This window comes from Bison bison, unplaced genomic scaffold (genome assembly GCF_000754665.1).
Source record: "Bison bison bison isolate TAMUID 2011002044 unplaced genomic scaffold, Bison_UMD1.0 scf7180017864171, whole genome shotgun sequence".
NCBI lineage: Eukaryota > Metazoa > Chordata > Mammalia > Artiodactyla > Bovidae > Bison > Bison bison.
Genome location: NW_011494743.1, coordinates 2,491,704 through 2,515,684, shown reverse-complemented (window position 1 = coordinate 2,515,684; position 23,981 = coordinate 2,491,704).

Sequence of the window (23,981 nt, the reverse complement as noted above, 5' to 3'; positions counted from 1 at the left end):
TCTCACAAGCCCTGTACCTTGGAGTTTGTTCTCCTCCCCCACATCCTCTTCAGAGATGTAGGGCCTGAAAACATTTAAGAGGCCAGTTTAATCAAAATGAAAACTAGAGTCTGGGCCCTGGGCTTGCAGTGGTGCCCAGGGCTACCCAAGGGTGGTGGGAGCCAGAGCAGGAGCCGAGGTGGGGTTCAGGCCTGCTCTCAATCCATACCCATGCATCCCTGAGCAGCCTTGCACACCCCCACCCTCAGCCTGCAGGAGGCACCATGTGTTGGGGACCTGGGCTTTGGGGACCAGTCCCTGACCTACCCACCAAGGTCTTTTCATGGCGCTGGGCACCAGCATGATGGTGCTCAGTCCCCTGCTGCTCTACGTGAAGCTGCTCATCAGATGGGTCGTGAGCCCCCACCGTTGGGACCAGTGTGCTGGGGAGGGAGGTCCTCTACCCTCCAGACTTCTTCACCTATGCCGAGGACACTGCAAGTGGATGGGAAGATAGGCTCTTCCAAGGCCTGAGCCTTTTGCTGAGACATCTACCAGCCTCTCCACTGACCTGGGCAGCATGAAGGTTTTTCCTCCAGATGAGATGGAGAAGCTGTCCAACAAGGATGACTCGGGGACTTCTCTGAAGAGGGGAGAGAAGGAGACCTCCCAGATGATGCTGATACAGACCATGTCCTGTGTGTTGTCCCGCCCCCCGGGTGTCATGTCAACAGCTGCTTGGTCCATTTCATAGGGTCAGAGGCAAAGCACAGCAGAGAGTTGAGCTCCATTGGCAATATTTTCAAAGGGGGTTGCTGAAATTCTCTGTCAGCTTAGTCCCTCACCTCCTGGGAGATGCAGTTTTCCTGCGAGGCTATAACCTGCTGGCCCCTCCCTCAGTGCCCCTCCGCATCCACCATCCCTGGTGGATGATCGCTCCATGGACTGACCCGCGGGACCCAACCCAAATTTGTGATGGGGATGCCAGTGAGCATGCTGACTTCTCTCTTCCTGCTGGTGGGTGGATCTCATGGCTGTGAACAATTGTGGGCCACAGGCAGGGCCTCCCCTCTCACTCACAGGGTTCAAGTCTGGATCCACGGCTGGAAGGACCGGAGGGTGTGGGGCCAGCATTTTTGCAGCACCCCCTGCCCCCACACCTTTCTACCACCAAGTGTCATCAGAATCCTGCTTTGCCCAGAACAACGTGAACCACCTGAAAAAACACTGCAGCCCCTAAACAATAAGGACCTACAGTAAAGCACAGGGAACTAATTCAATATCTTGTAATAAACTATAATGGAAAATGGTCTGAAAAAGAATACATCCATAGATATAATGGAACCACTTTGCTATACACTTGAAACATAACATTGTAAATTGACTCTATTTCAAGTTTTGTTTGTTTGTTTGTTTGTTTTAAATACACATACAGACAAACCCAGTGTCAGCCTGGCCACCATGAATGAGGTCTGATACTCTCTGAGCACCTTTAAGACCTCCAGCCCAGTTGGTCTCCAGGTTCCACATTTGCCCTGTGCCTGCACAGAAGCAGGGGCTGGGTGGGGGTTAACCTGAGCTCAAGTGGCTTGGCCACCATTACACCTGGGGAAGCAAGTAGGGCTGGGGAACTGGGGCAGAATCCCCTTTGGTTCAGTTCAGTTGCTCAATCTTGTCCAACTCTTTGTGACCACATGGACTGCAGCTCACCAGGCTACCCTGTCCATCACCAACGACCAGAGCTTGCTCAAATTCATGACCACTGAGTTGGTGATGTCATCCAATCATCTCATCCTCTGTCATCCCCTTCTTCTCCTGCCTTCAATCTTTCCCAGCATCAGGGTCTTTTCCAATGAGTCAGTTCTTTGCATCAGGTGGCCAAAGTAGTGATGTTTCAATTTCAGCATCAGTCCTTCCAATGAATATTCAGGACTGATTTCCTTTAGGATTGACAGGTTTGATCTTCTTGCAGTCCAAGGGACTCTGAAGAGTCTTCTCCAACACCACAGTACAAAAGCATCAATTCTTCAGTGCTCAGCTTTCTTTACGGTTCAGCTCTCACATCCATACATGACTACTAGAAAAACCATAGCTTTGACTATACAGACTTTGGTGGTAAAATCAAGTCTCTGATTTTTAATATGCTATCTAGGTTGGTCATAGCTTTTCTTCCAAGGAGCAAGTGTCTTTTAATTTCATGACTGCAGTCACCCTCTGCAGAGATTTTGGAGCCCAAGAAAATAAAGTCACTCACTGTTTCCACTGTGTCCCCATTTATTTGCCATGGGACCAGATGCCATGATGTTTGTTTTTTGAATGTTGAGTTTTAAGCCAGCTTTTTCACTCTCCTCTTTAATCCTCATAAAGAGAGAGGCTCTTTAGTTCCTCTTTGCTTTCTGCCATAAGGGTACTGTTCACTAGCATATCTAAGGTTATTGATATTTCTTTCTGCAATCTTGATTCCAGCTTGTGCTTCATCCAGCCCAGCATTTTGCATGATGTACTCTGCATATAAGTTAAATAAACAGGGTGACAATATACAGTCTTAATGTACTCCTTTCCCAACTTGGAACTAGTCTGTTGTTCTTTTTCTGGTGCTAACTGTTGCTTCTTGACCTGCATACAGATTTCTCAGGAGGCAGGTACAATGGTCTGGTATTCCCATCTCTCTCAGAACTTTACACAGTTTGTTGTAAACCACACAGTCAAAGGCTTTAGCCTAGTCAATAAAGCAGATTTTTTTCTGGAATTCTTTTGCTTTTTCTATGATCCAACAAATTTTGGCAATTTCATCTCTGGTTCTTCTGCCTTTTCTAAATCCGGCTTGAACATCTGGCAGTTCTCTGTTCACATATTTTTGAAGCCTGGCTTGGAGAATTTTAAGCATTACTTGGCTAGTGTGTGAGATGAGTGCAATTGTGCAGTAGTTTGAACATTCTTTGACATTGCCTTTCTTTGGGATTGGAATGAAAACTGACCTTTTCCAGTGCTGTAGCCACTGCTGTTTTCTACTTCAGTTCAGTTCAGTCAGTCAGTCGTGTCCGACTCTTTGCAACCCCATGAATCACAGCACGCCAGGCCTCCCTGTCCATCAACAACCCCCGGAGTAAACTCAGACTCACGTCCATCGAGTCAGTGATGCCATCCAGCCATCTCATCCTCTATCTTCCCCTTCTCCTCCTGACCCCAATCCCTCCCAGCATCAGAGTCTTTTCCAATGAGTCAACTCTTCCCATGAGGTGGCCAAAGTACTGGAGTTTCAGCTTTAGCATCATTCCTTCCAAAGAAATCCCAGGGCTGATCTCCTTTAGGATGGACTGGTTGGATCTCCTTGCAGTCCAAGGGACTCTCAAGAGTCTTCTCCAACACCACAGTTCAAAAGCATCAATTCTTCAGCACTCAGCCTTCTTCACAGTCCAACTCTCACATCCATACATGACCACAGGAAAAACCATAGCCTTGACTAGATGAACCTTTGTAGGCAAAGTAATGTCTCTGCTTTTGAATATGCTATCTAGATTGATCATAACTTTCTTTCCAAGAAGTAAGCGTCTTTTAATTTCATGGCTGCAGTCACCATCTGCAGTGATTTTGAAGGCCCAAGAAATAAAGTCTGACACTGTTTCCACTGTTTCCCCATCTATTTCCCATGAAGTGATGGGACTGGATGCCATGATCTTCGTTTTCTGAATGTTGAGCTTTAAGCCAACTTTTTCACTCTCCACTTTCACTTTCATCAAGAGGCTCTTTAGTTCTTCTGCACTTTCTGCCATAAGGGTGGTATCATCTGAATATCTGAGGTTATTGATATTTTTCCCGGCAATCTTGATTCCAGCTTGTGTTTCCTCCAGTCCAGTGTTTCTCATGATGTACTCTGCACATAAGTTAAATAAACAGGGTGACAATATACAGCCTTGATATACTCCTTTTCCTATTTGGAACCAGTCTGTTGTTCCATGTCCAGTTCTAACTGTTGCTTCCTGCCTGCATATAGATTTCTCAAGAGGCAGGTCAAGTGGTCTGGTATTCCCATCTCTTTCAGAATTTTCCACAGTTTATTGTGATCCACACAGTCAAAGGCTTTGGCATAGTCAATAAAGCAGAAATAGATGTTTTTCTGGAACGCTCTTGCTATGTTGGCAATTTGATCTCTGGTTCCTCTGCCTTTTTTAAAACCAGCTTGACATCAAGAAGTTCACGGTTCACATACTGCTGAAGCCTGGCTTGGAGAATTTTGAGCATTGCTTTACTAGCATGTGAGATGAGTGCAATTGTGCGGTAGTTTGAGCATTCTTTGACATTGCCTTTCTTTGGGATTGGAATGAAAACTGAACTTTTCCAGTCCTGTGGCCACTGCTGAGTTTTCCAAATTTGCTGGCATATTGAGTGCAGCACTTTCACAGCATTATCTTTCAGGATTTGAAAGAGCTCAACTGGAATTCCATCACCTCCACTAGCTTTGTTTGTAGTGATGCTTTCTAAGGCCCCTTGACTTCACATTCCAGGATGTCTGGCTCTAGGTGAGTGATCACACTATCGTGATTATCTGAGTCGTGAAGATCTTTTTTGTACAGTTCTTCTGTGTATTCTTGCCACCTCTTCTTAATATCTTCTGTTTTTGTTAGGTCCATACCATTTCTGTCCTTTATCGAGCCCATCTTTGCATGAAATGTTCTCTTGGTATCTCTAATTTTCTTGAAGAGATCTCTAGTCTTTCCCATTCTGTTGTTTTCCTCTATTTCTTTGCATTGGTTGCTGAGGAAGGCTTTCTTATCTCTTCTTGCTATTCTTTGGAACTCTGCATTCAGATGCTTATATCTTTCCTTTTCTCCTTTGCTTTTCACTTCTCTTCTTTTCACAGCTATTTGTAAGGCCTCCCCAGACATTTTGCTTTTTTGCATTTCTTTTCCATGGGGATGGTCTTGATCCCTGTCTCCTGTACAATGTCAGGAACCTCAGTCCATAGTTCATCAGGCACTCTATCTGATCTAGGCCCTTAAATCTATTTCTCACCTCTACTGTATAATCATAAGGGATTTGATTTAGGTCATCCCGAATGGTCTAGTGGTTTTCCCTACTTTCTTCAATTTAAGTCTGAATTTGGCAATAAGGAGTTCATGATCTGAGCCACAGTCAGCTCCTGGTCTTGTTTTTGTTGACTGTATAGAGCTTCTCCATCTTTGGCTGCAAAGAATATAATCAATCTGATTTTGGTGTTGACCATCTGGTGATGTCCATGTGTAGAGTCTTCTCTTGTGTTGTCGGAAGAGGGTGTTTGCTATGACCAGTGCGTTTTCTTGGCAAAACTCTATTAGTCTTTGCCCTGCTTCATTCCGTATCCCAAGGCCAAATTTGCCTGTTACTCCAGGTGTTTCTTGACTTCCTACTTTTGCATTCCAGTCCCCTTAATGAAAAGGACATCTTTTTGGGTGTTAGTTCTAAAAGGTCTTATAGGTCTTCATAGAACCATTCAACTTCAGCTTCTTCAGCGTTACTGGTTGGGGCATAGACTTGGAGTACTCTGATATTGAATGGTTTTCCTTGGAAATGAACAGAGATCATTCTGTCGTTTTTGAGATTGCATCCAAGTACTGCGTTTCAGACTCTTTTGTTGACCATGATGGCTACTCCATTTCTTCTGAGGGATTCCTGCTTGCAGTAGTAGATATAATGGTCATCTGAATTAAATTCACCCATTCCAGTCCATTTTAGTTCACTGATTCCTAGAATGTCAACATTCACTCTTGCCATCTCTTGTTTGACCACTTCCAATTTGCCTTGATTCATGGACCTGACATTCCAGGTTCCTATGTAATATTCCTCTTTACAGCATCGGACCTTGCTTCTATCACCAGTCACATCCACAGCTGGGTATTGTTTTAAGTCTGCCTGCAATGTGGGAGACCTAGGTTCAATCCCTAGGTTGGGAAGATCCCCTGCAGGCAATTTACCCATTCCAGTATTCTTTATTGAAGAAGTCCCTGAATTGAGGAGCCCAGCAGTCTACAGTCCATGGAGTCACAAAGAGTCGGACACAACTGAATGACTAACACTTTCACTTTCCCCTTATCTGAAGATTTACCAAGTCTGCCTTGTGTGGGGGCAGGTCTTGTCAGGCAAAAACTCATGGGATCAGGTGCCACGATCCCATTCAAACCCCTCCAGCCAGCCCTGGATCTCATCCTACAGCTTGGCTGGGAATGTTGCTCTCCTGCTTTGTAAATAGCATGTGACCCCCTTTCAAGAGCCACCATCATGTCCAGGCTTGTGCTGAAGTTCTGGTCAGGTTCTGCCTTCATTTTTCTCAACACTACTTTTCTGATAAAAATGCAGCACTTTCTGAATGGGACATCATGTGAATGCTCAGAATGTCCTCCATTCATTGTTTTAATGATGACACCTCACGTGCAGGACTTGGTCTCCCATGCAGCTGTGAACACCCAGATATTAGGCAGATCAAGCTCTCTGGCCCTACCCAGTTTAAAAGTTCCTAATAAGATTTTGATCTTTTCTCCCTCAAATAACTATAGTGGTGGTGATTTGGGGGGAAAAAATCCTTACACTCTGAAGGGGATCAGAACATGCCAGCCCCAAATTGCCACCCTGCCATGTGGATGATTTTGAGCTGCAAGTACTTGACAAACAGCAGATGCAGGAAGGGCTCTCTGATCACCCTCATTCTACCTAAAAATAGGACATAGGATTTCCTGTGAGCAAAGTGCCCACCATGCACTAAGAAGAAGAGAACATTTTTCTGTCCAGACATGAAATGTGGATGCCACAATGAGTCTGTGCAAACGAACCTACTCAAATAACCTTTACCTCTCATTGCTGCTGCTAAGTCGCTTCAGTCGTGTCCGACTCAGTGAGACCCCATAGACGGCAGCCCACCAGGTTCCTCCATCCCTGGGATTCTCCAGGCAAGAACACTGGAGTGGGTTGCCATTTCCTTCTCCAATGCATGAAAGTGAAAAGTGAAAGTTGAAGTCACTCAGTCGTGTCCGACTCTGTGCGACTCCATGGACTGCAGCCTACCAGGCTCCTCCATCCACGGGATTTTCTAGGCAAGAGTACTGGAGTGGGTTGCCATTGCCTTCTCCAAATATTTCCTAACTTTCCCAAAATTTAGCATCCCCAGCCCAGCCCCTTCGCCATGTATGATCTCCACAGTGAACTGTTCTTTGTTAACATGGCATGGAAGTTCCCAGGTCTATCGCATTCCTACACCATTTTTCTTCTCTATGAAGGCTTTCATGCTACATAAAATATTAACATCAAGTAAAATATGCATGTATTTCTCCTGTTGATCTGTCTTTTGTAGGTTTAACTTGAAGGCCTCTGCACACAACCTATGAGGATAGATGAAAAGTCTTAAGGTTCACTAAAAACCGGAAATTCTGCACTCACAATTTTTTTTTAAAATATCTTTGCAACATCTTTATCGACTCTTGAAGTCTTTCCTTTGAATAAGGATAAAGATAGAGATTGCTTTGTTCTCAAGCAATAGATAGATTCTTCACTTGATTTTTTAAATTTGCTTTTAATTAGAGGATAATTGCTTTATAATATTGTGTTGGCTTGTGCCATACAACAGCATAAATCAACCACAATTACACATATGTCTCCTCCTTCCTGAACCTCCCCGCACTCTCCACCCTATCCCACCCCTCTAGGTTGTCACAGAGCACCCGGCTGAGCTCCCTCTGCTCAATCAGCAGCTTCCCACTGGCTATCCATTTCCCACATAATAGTGTATATACGTCAATGCTATCTTCTCAATTCATTCCACCCTTTCCTCCCCCACTGTGTCCAAAGTCTGTTCTCTATGTCTGCATCTCTATTCCCGCCCTGCAAATAGGTTCATCAGTACTATTATTCTACATTCTGTATATATGTGTTAATATATGAAATTTGTTTTTCTCTTTCTGACTTACTTCACTCCATGTAACAGGTTCTGGGTTCATCCATCTCACTGGAACTGACTCATATCATTTTTATGGCTGAGTAATATTCCCTTGTAGATATGTGTCCCAACTTCTCATAGGCAAAACACTCTTTGATATGAGTCACAGAAATATCTTCTTTGACTCACCTCCTAGAGTCATGGAAATTAAAACAAAAATAAACAAGTGGGACCTAATTAAACTAAAAGCTTTTGCACAGCAAAGGAAACTCTAAACAAGATGAAAACACAACCCTCAGAATGGGAGAAAATGATTGCAAATGAGAAAAGAACGCATGTGAGTAGTTCTGATGAGGTGGATGAAACTAGGATCTATTACACAGAGTGAAGTAAGGCAGAAAGAGAAAAAAAAATCATATATTAACGCATATATATATGGAATCTATAAAGATGGTACTGATGACCCTATTTGCAGGGCAGCAAAGGAGACACAAACATAACAGACTCTGGTCACAGTAGGGGAAGGAGTGAGAGAAAGAATAGCATTGAAACATTTACCTTACCATATGTAAAGCAGATAGCCAGCAGGAATTTGCTGTGTCATGCAGGGAACCCAAATCCAGGGCTCTGTGACAATGCAGCGGGGTAGGAGGGGTGGGAGGTTGGAGAGAGGCTCAAGAGGGAGGGGACATGTGTATACCTATGGTTGATTCATGTTGATATATGGTAGAAACCAACACGATATTGTAAAGTAATTATCCTCCAAACAAAAATTAAATTAAATTTAGAGAACAATAATTGCAAATGAAACAACTGACAAAGGATGAATCTCCAAAATATACAAGCAGCTTATACAGCTCCATATCAGAAAAACAAACAACCCAACCAAAAAGTGGGAGGAAGACCCAAACGGATACTTCCCTTGATTGTTTTTTTGCTCTCTTTTAAAAAAATTTTTACTGGAGTATAGTTGCTTTACAACTTTGTTAGTTTCTACTGTATAGCAAAGTGAATCAGCAATACCTATACATACAACCCCTCTGTTTTAGATTTCCTTCCTGCTTAGGTCACCACAGATCACGCAGTAGAGTTCCCTGTGCTGTACAATAGATGCTCATTGGTTATCTATTTTACATTATACATAGTAGTGTATATATGTCATACTCAATCTCCCAATTTATCCCACCCCAGAAAACACAGATGTAGAGAACAAATGTATGAATCGCTTAATAACTTAACATAGCAGAAGTTAGCAGTTCCTGAAGCCACTAAATCATCTGTTGCTTGGTAAAGAAAGGTACATTGGCCAAAGTTTTAGGTGTTTTTCTTACATGCAGCTAAATTTTCTTCTTTAATTATAAGAAAGCTTATATCTGATCACTTCAAAACATGAACATTCTGGGCCAACTCGCATAGGAATCAACACAACTTCCTCTTAAATGCTATCTTTCCTTAATTTACCAACCACTTTAAGAAACACACATCGCTTCAGAACAAATCCCGTCCCAAATTGCAAATAATTCACAGTTTAGTAGGAAAGATAGACACAGTCAAATTGTACAGTCTTAAAGTAACGACTTTATTAGAGAAAGAAGAGCTAGAAGTGATGAAATTTCTGGTGCTAATTTTGAAAGGTTTCTCCAGTTGTTTGTAACAGAAGAAACACCAAAATAGAAGGAGGAGGAGGAGGAGGAAGGGGAGGAGCTGAAGAAATGGGTTTCTAGGTAGAAAGGAGTCTGGGAATGCATTTCAGGGAGAACAAACTTAAAATGTAAAGATGTAAAGTCCCTCCTTAGAGTATAAAAGAAGGCCACTTTGTCTCTCAAGTCTCAACAAATTCTTAATATTTTACCCCTTATTCCTCTGGTTCTAATAATCACTGAGAAACTGTGGCCAAGCCTTCTGGAATCAAACTCAACTTTTCTGCTTTCCTGAAAAGATGTGTTGGGGAATGGAAACGAGCTAGGATGAAGAAAATGGTCTCCAAGGCTGGATCTGGCTATTCTCCTAGGTGAGGACTATAAACAATTTCTGGCCAGAGTGGGTGCAGGACTAGATGTAAGGAGGAGATATCTTTACTTGAGAAATTAGCCCTACTGGTGCAGAAGATGGCTGTGGGCCTGTGGGCTGGCAGAAACAGAGACCACAAAAGCTGAGTGATAAAATCCTCACCAAGAGACAGGAGGATATTAATACAGCCCACAGAGGAACCAGGAAGATGGTGAGGTTTCTGCTCCAAGTGCTATAGGATAAAGTGGTGCTGGGGAAAAAAAAAATGTTTTAATAGAGGTTTTTGTTTGTTTGTTTGTTTTTAATACTCTAGTTATTTGTTCTATACCATCTAATGTAGCCCTTCCACATAAACCCTACAACATACAATAAAACTCTTGATCTGCAGTTATTTTGGAGGGAGGATTAGGAGATATGCCACGTGGAAGATGAAAAATCCCCATTTCCACATAATAGAAATAGAATAAGAGAGAACACCTGGGCTTCCCGGGTGGCACTAGAAGTCAAGAACCCCCCTGCCGATGCCGGAGATGTAAGAGAGGCAGGTTCCCTCCCTGTGTCGGAGAGATCCCCTGGAGGAGGGGATGGCAACCCACTCCAGTATCTTGCCTGGGGAGTACCATGGACAGAGAAGCCTGGTGGGCTGCGGTTCATGGGGTCACAAAGAGCCAGACACGACTGAGCAACTAAGCAGCAGCAGCAAGAGAGAACGCTTAAGAAGAGCTTTAGTGGGATGACAGATTTAAATTCCTGAAAGAAAAATAAATTATCAAGAAAGGATCCTATATCAAACAAAAGTATTCTTTGAAATTTAAAAAAAAAATTCAATGTGAAAGAAAAAGAACTTTGAATTTCTTAAAAACCACGAACTTAGGTGTTGGGATCAATCTCCTCTAGATTGTAAGAACCAGGAGACTCCAGGTAACATGACATGGAGTTAAACTTGTGATCTTGGTTTACATTCACTTTTAATATTCTGTGTGTGTCCCTCCTGGCAGCAACGTTATGCCCTTTTAACATAAATATATTGACTTTCGGATGTATTCCTTAGACAACCAATTGCCCAAAAGCAACTACAGGAGTCGATATATGTTTAATATGTGTTCCAGAGAGAAGACCTTCTGCCTTCAGGTAATAGTGATAAAGAGGGAAGTGATTGGTCCCTATCCGTCCTCAAAGGGAAGATACTTGAAGCTCAAGTTCACAGCTTGTATATTTTTGTTTTTTCGGCGTTTAGTCCATTTCCTAGCTCGTAGCTTACAGTAGCAGTTTTAGTTCATGTAATTGTGGAATGTAGCAAGTCCAAAATTTGCAAAGGACGGCTGCTGCTGCTGCTGCTAAGTCGCTTCAAGTCATGTCCAACTCTGTGCGACCCCATAGATGGCATCCCACCAGGCTCCCCCATCCCTGGGATTCTCCAGGCAAGAACACTGGAGTGGGTTGCCATTTCTAGCCTGCAAACCCAGGGAGCAGCTGATGCTTCATTTTGAGTCTAAAGGTTTCTCCTAGCAGAATTCTCTCCTTTTTTTTTTTTTAAACCCTTTTAAAAACTTTTTTTTTAATGAAGTATAGTTTATTTACAATGTTGTGTTAGCTTCTGGTGGCTCACACAGTAAAGAATCTGCCTGCAATGCAGGTTTGATCCCTGGGTCAGGAAGATCCCCTTGAGAAGGGAATGGCAACCCACTCCACTATTCTTGCCTGGGAAATCCCATGGACAGAGCAGCCTGATGGACTATATAATCTATGGGTTGCAAGGAGTCAGACACTTTGAGTGACAATCACATTAATATAGCATATATATTATAAACATATATTCATATATTATATATTTATATTAAAGTGTTTATATATAATACATTTTCATTTATAAATGTATATAATAGATAATTTACATTACAGCAATATATGTCACTATATTATATGATATAAATTATAGTAATTTTAAGATATTTCATAAATACAGATTTGTTATATATAAATATATTAATATAAACATATAATGTATAAGTGTATTAAATTAATATATTGATATTAAATGTATTTATTTTAACAAACACAATTATGGTTAATATATAATAGATTCATATAGTTACATATCAATAATGTATATAATATACAAATATATATTTATTTGTAATAAATTTATATTTATGAAATATGGAAAATATGTAATATAATTTATATTACATAACATCTTATGGAAAAGCCCAAATGAACATCTTGGTCAACACAATATATAATACATATTTGCATATACAATATGCTAATATATTATATAATTATATATATAAACTAATACTATTACATATAAATTAATATATAATTATATATATTTGAAATAACTCATCTCACTCTTTTGTTTATGTAAATTTCAATGCCTGAAATTAATACTATTCTTATTGTAAAAGGCAATAAGCAGTGAGAAAATTTCTCATCGAGAGACAGTTGAGAGAGATATCAGAAAACAGGTTACAGGGCAGCAACGAAGGGAAAGAAAACTATCTACTGCTCAGGTCAGCATTGGGTGAATTCACACCCACCAGTGGCTTCATTAAGCTCCCTCATTTCACAGACCACAGAACCAAAATCAGGGGATTCTCAGGTGGACCCACATATTCTTTCTGATGCTTCTCCAAAAGACTGAAGAAAAGGGAAACACCTCCCCAAGACATGCTATGCAGCCACCATCACTCATAACCAAAATCAGACAAAGATACCACCACCAAAAAAAGGTGTCACCAATAGAGAAAATTACAGGCCAGTACCTTTGATGAATATAGATGCAAAAATTCTTAACAAGTTGTTGGCAAACCAAATACAACAACACATAGAAGAGGTCATACACCATGACCATGCTGAGTTTATCTCAGGCTCATAAAGAGGTTTCAGTGCATGCAAATCAATCAATGTGATACACCGCATCAACAACAAAAAAGACAAGAGTGACATGACCAGCTCAATAGACGCAGAAAAACCGTTTAATAAAATTCAACATCCATTCCTGATAAAAACTGTTACAAAAGTGACTACAGAGAGAACATATCTCAGCATACTAAAAGCTATTTATGACAAACCCACAGCCAATATGGCACTTAACAGTGAAAAGCACTTTGCCTTCTTTCTAAATCTAGAACAAGGATGCCCATTCACATCATTTCTGCTCAAAATAGTATTGAAAGTTGACACACAGCAATTAGACAAGAAAGAAAGAAAATGTATCTGAGTTAGAATGGAAGAGGTAAAACTGTCAGATGACTTGATACTACACAGAGAAAACCTTAAAGACTCCACGCACAGACTAAGAACTGATAAACAGACTCAGCAGGCTAGCAGGATCCAAAATCCAAACAAACAAACAAAAAAAGTAAAGGTAAGTGGTCTGTCAGATTTTGAACCCCAGCCATATGTCACCAAAGCCCAGTGCTGCGAACCCATGACATTAAACTGCCCTGCCTGGCTTCTTATGTGTGGTTGTAAAAAACGAATGAAGCCTTGGCTCACTCTACTGGAAAGTTGTGAATGCTTCGGCTAATTTATGACCTAGCTGTGCCAGGGAGGAAAAGCATTCCCTACTCACTGTATTTCCAGAGAGACAGCTGTACAGTGATCTTCGTGTGACCTTCCTAGCTCTAGCTCCCTCCTAGGGTTTTAATATATGCTTCCTGGATAAACTGAAAACAAAGGAATGAATGAATGCCTACATGCAAAGAAAAAAACCTGACTGCTAATATTAGCTTCTGCTAAAGATACCACGACTGTCACAATAGGCTTCTCTGCATACCAGGTATTGTGAAGTCATTCAGAGTTCACATGTCCACGAAGACAACATCAAACGAATTATTTTAAGCTGTCATTTCTGAGACTAAGCTCTGTGCTGACGAAAATAAGTGAGTAAAGCAGCAGCAAGGAAACATGCCTGGATCCTGACATGGGTTGTGCCTGCGAAACAGAGCAGGAAATTTTAACAGCTGGGAGGAGATACAGCAGGAAGCTAGCTTCAATCCTCTTGACTTCAGCAAAGAGAGGCCAGGAAAACACTAGCAAATGAACCTTGCAAGGAACAGATAACATCTAATTTAGCCCATCCCAACAATGTCACAGGGGCTTCCCTGGTGGCTCAGATGGTAAAGAACCTGCCTGCAGTGCAGGAGACCCAGATTTGATCCCTGGGTCCAGAAGATCCTCTGGAGAAGGGAATGGCAATCCACTCCAGTATTCTTGCCTGGAGAATTCCGTGGACAGAAGAGCCTAGCAGGCTACAGTCCATGCAATCGCAATCAGACATAACTGAGTGAGTTTCACTCCACTTCAACAATGTCACACATGTATATTTTGGTGTGTGAGCCCTAGAGGTTTTCTATAGCACAATTACACAACCAGGGCCCCAGTGCAGCAAAACTCAGTGAAACGGCGTGGCTCAGTGATGCTGAGAAGGGCTGAGGTCCTCACCTATCTGTAGAAACTAGTGTCATTAAGGCTCAAGCAAGCTATAATGAAACAGCCATTTGAATAACTAAGGATCATGTTAAAAATTAAGAGGATCCCTGGGGATGGGGGTACCTCAGAGCATTTTGATGCCATCTCTATTTTGATAACATTCTTGCTCTGTCACCTAGAAAAAAGGTGACTATCAATTTACTCTGTATCTCAATTTAGCCAGCCATAAAATGAAGATGATATTCCTTTTTAATCTATAAGCCATATAAAATTATCTAATTCCAGTAATAGGCTAGAGGTCATAGGTCAATAATTCCTCAAAGGTATTCCAAAATTCAAAATGCTGGGCAAACTTTTTTTCATAAGGCATTTTACAACAAGAATTTATCTGACATGAACAGATTTAGTGGTGAAAACTGACCTGACATAATCTGAAGCTTTTTATTTATTTAGCCCCATGCTAATGTGATTGATTAAGGACATTGTTCAAGACTCTTTTAGGACTGTTATAAAGTATATGGAATATAAGCTGTTTTAACTTTCTAAAAGTAAAAAAAGTTTGAGTTTTAAAGTATCAATACATCTGGTCATAGGGATTGATATTCAACAAATATAAATAGCTCTTACAACTCAACATCAAAAAAAATTAAAAATGGGCAGAAGATCTGAATAGATAGTTTTCCATAGAGGAAATGCAGATGGCCAACAGGCACATGAAAAGATGCTCAACATCAATAGCCATCAAAGAAGTGCACATCCACTCACAATCACAAGGACATATCACCTCACACCTATTAAAAGGGCCGTGATCAAAAAGAACACAAATAACACATGCTGGAGAGGGTGTGAAGAGAAGGGGATCCTCCTACACTGTCGGTGGGAGTGTAAGCTGGTACAGTCACTGTGAAGACTGTATGGAGGTTTCTCAAAAAACGAAAACAGACTACCACGTGACCTAGCAATTCCATTCCTGGGCATCTATCTGAAAAAAAAAAAAAACAAAAAACACACCACCAAAAAGATGTATGTAGCCCAGTGTTCCGAGCAGCATTATTTACAATTGCCAGCATACAGAAGCAACTTCAGTGTCCTTCAGTAGATGAACGGGTAAAAAAGTGGCATAGCTAGATAGACAGGTAGACAGACAGACAGATATAATGGAATACTACTAACCCATAAAAACAGAAATTTTGCCATTTGTAGCAACTTGGATGGACTTCTGTGAAGTTAAGTCAGACAGACAAAGAACAAATACTGTATGATGTCATTTATGTGTGGAGTCTAAAAAGTACAACGCACCAGTGAATATTAAAAAAAGAAGCAGACCCACAGATACAGAGTACAGACTAGCGGTTACCAGTGAGGAGTGGGGGAGGGGTAACGCCGAGATTTATTTTTTTCATGGTTCAAACTGCTTTAACCTTCAATGATACCAAATCTACAAAATGTAGACCACAAATATCAATAAAACTTAAAACCAGCTGTTTCACCAGTGGTTAAATTTAGTATTCATAAAATATCCTCACATTGAAAATAATTTAGATTCAATTTTTCTCACTTTGCAAGAATGCTCATGCATGCACAGTAACTGAGAAATGAGAGCTCCTTAGAAATTGTATTTGTTCTTGTAGTGAAATGATTTCAAAGCAAAGTAATGAAAATTCTTCCAAATGTTTATAGAAAAAGAGTATGGTTAGTATGAGATGGAAATCCAATTTAACATATTTTATATAAATTAGAACTTATAATAGTCATAATGTTCATGTTGGCCACAAAGAAAAGTGTCAACTCTGTCAATATAAGCTTGAAAGAAGATGATAAATATTGATGTGGAGAGTTCTTCTCTAGGTATGCTCAGCATCAACCAAATCTTTTAGTCTCCTTAACAGTCTGCATTTTTCTGTCCTCAGTTACAGAGATGAGCATCACCAGATATTCACCAGTCAGAAGACACACTCTGGAAAGTGACTGTCATTCTAAGTGTCTAGTTAAGCTAACCTGTGGCTCAAAAGGATTCACCACTTGGATTAATAAACTGATTCCAACCCAATCTCAAATAGTAACAAGTGAATGTGGGTCTAAGTCTCAGATGGTCTATGCAGAAACACTAGTTCTACGGGCACGAGCAGCAGCTCATACAACAACCCTTACGCACGAAAGTACCATTCATTGCCAAACTGTGGAAATGGCTTAGCTATCCTCATGGCATGTTTCTCATAGAAAACTAAAATTCTAAGGGTTTTGCTGACTGAACATTTAATACTCATAACCCTCTATGAGTTAACTTCAATCATTTCCTCCATTTTACAGATACAAAAGCAAGTGCTAAGAGACGTCCCAAGATCAAGCTAGTGACAGATTTGGGAGAGGAATCTAGCTTTGCATGTCTCAGGGTCCCAGTTCTTAACCATTATTGCCTCAAGAACTCCTTGCCTTTGCCACCCAAAACAACAAGCCCACCAGTCTCATCATTTTCTTTCTCCCCCTAGTATGCAAGATGTTAAATATACACCCACACCCTATAAAACAAAAAGATCTCTCATTTTATAGAGCCATATCTCACTATGGAACTAAAGGCTTTTCATACTAATCATATCATTCTGAGGTCAAGTCTTGTATCTTTTCCCCCAAATTCCAAAGAGACACACTCTGAGAGTCTGCAGCCCTAAAAGAGATCAACAGGGTATCATGCTCCATTAAGAAGGCAACAGCAGGGACCTCCCTGGTGGTCCAGTTGGCTAAGACTTTGCATTCCCAATGCAAGATGCCTGGGTTCAATCCCTCATCAGGAAATTAGATTCCACACGCCACAATTACGAGTTTGCATGCCACAACCAAGACCCAGTGCAGCCAAATAAACAAATAAAAATAGATTTTTTTTTCAGTTGTATTTATTTATTTATTTTTTACTTTGCAATACTGTATTGGTTTTGCCATACATCAACATGCATCCACCATGGGTGTACACATGTTCCCCATTCTGAACCCCCCTCCCACCGCCCTCCCCATCCCATCCCTCTGGGTCATCTCAGGGCCCCAGCTCCAAGCACCCTGTATTATGCATCGAACCTGGTCTGGCGATTCGTTTCACATATGATATTATACATGTTTCAGTGGCATTCTCCTGTATCATCCCACCAAAACCCAGAACAACACTGATGACAGAAATTAAAGAAAAAAATAAAAGAAAATAGGAAGCAGCTTCAGTGACAGAGCAGAGACTGCAGTGCAGCACAGCAAAGCCAGTGAGGCCACTGTTGGGCTTCCACATAGCAATCAGTAACCAGGGAAGAAAGACACCAAGTCCATCCCCACTGAACCACGTGTCACGAAGAACAACTACCTGGCTTTTCGTGTCTCATTTTCCAGCTTTTTTCCCTGCTAACATCAGGCAGAGGCTTCTGTCCTTCAGGAATTCATATCTAATTTGCTAATGGGCATTTAATTTGCTGAGACTAAAGCCGAGGCTCCAATATTTTGGCCACCTGATGCGAAGAGCTGACTCTTTAGAAAAGACGCTGACGCTGGGAAAGATTGAAGGCAGGAGGAGAAGGGGATGACAGAGGACGAGATGGTTGAATGGCATCACTGCCTCAATGGACATGAGTTTGGGCAAGCTGTGGGAGATGGTGAAGGACAGGGAAGCCTGGCGTGCTGCAGTTCACGGGGTCACAAAGAGCAGGACACGACTGAGCGACTGAATATCAGCAACAATACGGATGAGTGGATCTATAGAGAAGTAAGATCACCAACTTATTTCGTATTCCACAGTCCCCAAAACATCAAGATGTCTCTCCATTTATTCCACGGAGAATTCCCCCAAGGCTGAAATGCACCACTGACCACTGAGGTAGCCATGCTTCCCTTGAGGTGGAAGTGAAGAAGTCACGTGCTCCAGCAGAGAGTCCATCACACTAATGTGGACGTGTCAATATCAGATGGACACAGAACCTCTTCTTGTTCTGCTCATGGCTTTTTCCCACAGCAAACATTTATTCATAAAAGAATAAATGTTTTTAATTTATATTTATATCACGTGGTCTCTTAACACCCACTCATGCTCCAGTAATAGCCCCATTCACCCCTGATCTAGTAACAGACGCTGTAGGATCTGTTTTTGTGAGGAAATGAACAATAACAATATAGAAAGGATATGAGAGCCTCAGTGTTTTCAAGTCTCATTTTTCATTTCCGTATTAATGATGCATCGTAAAACTTGTACAGAAATCTTATTCCTTTCTTTGACACAAAATAATCAAGAAGAAATCTAAGCTTACTCCTTAAAACAAAATAGTTGACTATTTGACTGCCAAAGTTATTGCTCCCTCAATAACTTCTGTCTTCCACAGTAACTATTTTCAAAGAACTCACAGGAGTTTTGGCCCATGTGGGTTCTTTAAACTGAATAAATATGTTTATATTGAAGTGAGTAGAGACTTCCCTTAACAGTTCCATAGACAGCAGAAGGCAAAACTGAATGTTATCAAAACAACCCTTGAAATTCCCTTTGTAAATCATCACATTGGATATCAATACATATTTCTCAATACATTCAACACCTTGAATGTGGGACCATGAAGGAAGTTTTAAAGTGGATGAAACTAAGCTAGATCCAGAGGTAAGCCAGTAGATCCACAGAGTTCACGCTCAGGCTTTTCTTGGTAGGTACAGTAATTAGGGGAGAAGGTACAGTTGAGCCAGTGCATCCATCAGAGAGAAGTCCAAGGAGACAGATGGCAATGCAGAGAGTCGAGAAAGAGCACCGTAGTCCCTGGACGTCTGTTCATAAATGACCAGCTTCTATTCCTGGGAATCCAGACAGGAGTCTTGGTGGGAACCCTGCCAAGAGTCAGCTAAGCCATGAGGGTTAAGTGTCAGAACAGGAGAAATTATAATCCCTCCTTCTGAAATCAAGCACATTTGTGTTGGATTCTGGTTCTGCTGCTCATAAGTAATAGCAAATGATCACAATGGTAACACTAACCAGAAAGGCCAGCGTTCAGAACGATTCAGAAGGAATTTTTTAAAGTATTTATTTGACTGCACTAGGTCTCAGTTGGACACTTGGGATTGTTTGTTGCAATGCACAGGCTCCTCCCTAGTTGTGGTGTGTGGAGCCTCAGCAGTGGTGGCATGCAGGCTTAACTATCCTCACAGGCTCCTCTCCAGTTGTGGTGTGTGGAGCCTCAGCAGTGGTGGCATGCAGGTTTAACTATCCTGCAGCACGTTGGGTCCCATCTAGTTCCCCAACCAGGGATCAAACCCACACCCCCTGAATTGGAAGGTGGATTCTTAACCACTGGACCACCAGGGAAGTCCTTGAGAAGGACTGAGGATAAATTGACCGTACGTACAGCAGAGGGTCAAGTACAGGAACACATCCTGAAACTGGTCAACCTGGGGACTCAGGTAGCGGGCCCAGGGCTGGCTTTGCAGACGAGCCACCTTTGCTGCTACCATTAAATCAAGGATACCACACTTGGGTTAATGATTTGCTGTCACCATCTTGAGATTCTCAATATTTTAACATTTTGCACCGGGCCCCAGGAATTATGTGGCCATTATGTGCTGGCCATTATGGATGCCAGAGACATTTCAAACACTGAAGATATTGCAAGGACCCATGCATGCTGGGATAAGGCTCCATTGATTAGGATTGGTTTAGACCTGTTGGAAAACAGTAAAAAAAGAACAGACAAATTTGACAGAGGAATGGGCCCATCTGTTTAATAACAAGGATAACTATGTAATTTTCTCTCCAGCAATTACGAATGAGAATGTAAGTGGGTGCTAATAGTAAGAAACAACACACCAAGTGTGAACTGGGACCCTCCCGGTCAGGCTGGGAGAAAAGGTCACCCTCTAAATAAGCCATTCTAGCAAAACATTTTCAAGTTATTCTTAAAGGGCAAAGCTGGAAATAAATGAGGAAGATGACTACAAAGCGCATGTGTTCATAGAAAATTCAGGTCTATTTTTGGAGGTGGAGGGGAAAAGTAGTTATTTTCTGATATTTGAAAGGGTAATCAGTCAGAATAAAATTCTGTGTAGCCAGAAACTCTCTTTGAAAAACTGCCCACATGTTGATCACTGCTGAGGTACATGGAGTTCATTTCACTGTTCTCTCTACTCTCATGCATTTGGAAATTTTGTAATAACCATTTATAAAAGTAAAAAAAAAAAACGTAGATGTTTTTGTTGGTATTATATTACTTGAATAAATATTTAAGTCCTTTAGAATATTATTTTATTAATAATCTGCCATAAAATCACTCTGAAAAATAAAAAGGATAACAACTTGATTTGAGAATGATTTGCGTGTTAAGTGTTCTCCAGTCACCCAAGTAAATAAACTGTTGTTGCCAGAATTTCTAAATTGAGGGCTTTAGGGATACGAATCTAATTGGAGAAATAATCAGAAAGTCTGTCTTGAAGATCTGTTTACACAGAAATCACATTATTTTTATTTAGATTTCAAGTTGATTTTGAATGGCTTGGATGGTTGTGATGGAGAGCTTATGGGACATTAAAGCCTCCTGTATTACTCCCAAGAGATGAGACTGTACTGCAGATTCAAAGAAACCCCAAATCGCAATGGCTTGAGAATAATTAAGGGCTTGTTTCTGGCTTGTGATCTGCCCCTCTCACTCACTGAGAGACCCAGACAATGGGGACCCCACACTGTCTTGTAACTGAGACACGTGGTCCCTCTGCCCTGTGTAGGAGATGGAAGCGGCAAGGTCACATAGCCTCCACACGTGAGCGGCATGCCATCTGCACCAGTACCTCAGCTGAAATCTGTCTTGCCGTACCATCCGATGGCGCAGGGAAGAGCAATGCAGGGAAGCAAGCGGAATATCTGGTTAGTATCACTGTCTCCCAAACATACCCTATGGACAACACTGCAAAAAAAGTAAGGCTCATGATTTCTGGGGTCTTAAGTCCTAAGAGTCTGAGCTGAGCGCCAAATGAGAATTAAAATGGCATTGATCAGTTTGGGACATATTTGTTCGCCAATGAATAATGAAAAGAAGATTGCAGGGTGAAATTTTAACTTTGTAAATCACTAATTAGTGTTTTACTTTCATATAGGAGGCATGATTCATCAAATGAATGTTAACACAATTCACTCAAAGCAGCAGAGCTGAGTTTTGTAACTGACAACACTTTCCTAGCCATTGCCATGGACAACAGTCATGTTTATTGTAACATCAGTGATGACTTTAGCTACCTTTTGCATAAGTACATGCTCAGTTGCTCTCAAGTCCAGCTCTTTGCAACCCACCATGTGCTGTAGCCAGCCAGGCTCCTCTGTATGGGATTTCCCAGGCAAGAATACTGAAGTGGGTTGCCATTTCCTTCTCCCAGGGATCGAACACACATCTTCTGACACAGGGATGGAACCAGAAGATGACCCAGGATCTTCCGCATTGGCAGGTGGATTCTTTACCATTGAGCCACCTAGCAAGCCTTAGTTACCTTTGTCTGCACAGCTAACTACCAGCCAGGCTCAGCTGGGTGGTTTCACGTGGGGTCTTTCCCTGCGGTTAGACGGTGGCAAGAGTTAGCATCATCTGAAGGCATCTTTTCTCCCAGGTTCACTACTTCTGCAAGACACTGGGACCAGGTGGCGATTGCCGGGCAATCTCTCTCTTTTCATGCAGCCTCTTCACAAGGTGATCCAGGCTCCACATAGTCTGTAATCTTAGGGTAATGGGGCCTCTGCGTGACAGACAGCTTCTTCTAGAGTAAGCATTCCAAAAGCGCAAGGCCCAGACTGCAAGGTTTCTTAGCACCTCGGCTTGCAAGCCCCACAGTCTCACTACACTGCACCCCACTGGTCAAAGGTGCGAGAGAGGGCCAGCTGAGCTCAAGAGAGGAAGGAAGGCAGAGGTGTGAGGACTGGGAGGCTTGATTCACTGGAGGCCACGTTGAGAGACAAGCTATCATTCACCAGACCTTTTAGCTAATCAGACCCTAACCTCCTATACTCTGAATAGTTCATTTTCAAACGCAAGTCCACATTTGTAAGGTTTATATTGGTCGAGTTTGTTTCCCCACAGTTTTGTCCTTATCCTTTAAAGAAACTGTGGAGGCCATGATAGTTTGCAAATGCATAAGAACCGGTATCAGGTTCCCTGATCTCTGGATTTAAAATGCTAGGATGTCAACTCTAGTTAAGAACATCACTTTGCTATTCTGGCCAGATAGTCAAATATCTGAATGCAAGTATCAGGATGAATGGAAGGATTAGAGAGGGTAGATCAAGGTTTCTACCTCACATACACAATCAAACAAATAATGGGGTTGGGGTGGGTGTGGGTGGTTGGGTGTGTGTGTGAATATGGAAGTGGGTGTGTATAGGGGAGTGTGTGCGAGTGTGGGTGTATGTGTGGGGTAAATGTGTATGTGTATGTGTGTGTGTGAGTATGTGTCTGTCTGTAGGTACATGTAATACAGCCATCTAACGTTCACAGCTTAGCATTACTTGCAAGGCCAATGAGCTCCTTACTTAGGAAAATGACTCAGATTAGACAAGGTTCCTCTGTAAACATTACTGAATAAGACAAAAACAAGATGACTCCATAATTAGATCCAAGCAGAGAGGAAAATAAAAACCACTATCCACATCAGAAAAGGAACCAAACATTCCCCAGACAATGTAACCTCACCTCCCAGAAGCACTCACTCCAGAGCAAACCCACCTCCTCACCTCTGACCAAAACCTCCCAACCCAACGCCACAGCTCACTGTGAGCCTCTCCCAACAGCAAGTCTCTCTTACCCCAGCCCCTCATCCTCCACATCATGGATTGCCTGGTCCATCATGAAGATAACATCAGCATACAACATCAGAATGACCAGGATGGGAGTATGGGTTCTCCTGGCCCCTGGCCATCTCTCCTCCCACCACAGTGATAAAAACCAACACCAGTGATGAAGAGAAATGTGTTTTACCCCGTTTATCAGCTCTGATGAGCCTCAGGGAAGGAGAAGGTGGGAACTAATGGCTGAGAGCTTCCTTCCAGCATTTCCTATAGTGTGTCTATTCATTCATGCCGTAGACATGTCAGGAGCTGAGGACTGAGTTCAGCCACAAACTGAGCACAGGGCATTTCATAGGCAGGTATGAGAACAATATATGATCTAGGAAAAACACTCACTGTAGCCGTGTATCACCAGATCTCTTCCTTCTCTTACAACAAAAACACAGTAAATGAAATGTTTCTTTCCTCCTTCCTGTAACACCAGTCTCTTCAGATCATTCGGACATCTGCTCTCACCCTTAAATGCTGTCAGTTTTATCTGCCACTGAAAATGACAACCCTGGGATACCTGGTTGAATTCTCAATTGTTACTTCTTAACATATCTTTTCTTTTTGATTCACTGGTTTTCCATATTAAGGAGATTAACTGTAAGGTTCTCACCTACCATGGTTTACTAAAGACCAAGTTTATGAAAGGGCTATCTGTGTGCATGCTAAGCTGCTTCACTCATATTCGACTCTTTGTGAACCCATGGACTGTAGCCCACCAGGCTCCTCCGTCCATGGGATTATCCAGGCAAGGATACTGGAGTGAGCTGCCATGCCCTCCTCCAGGGGATCTTCCTGACCTGGGGATCAAAACTATGTCTCCTCAAACTCCTA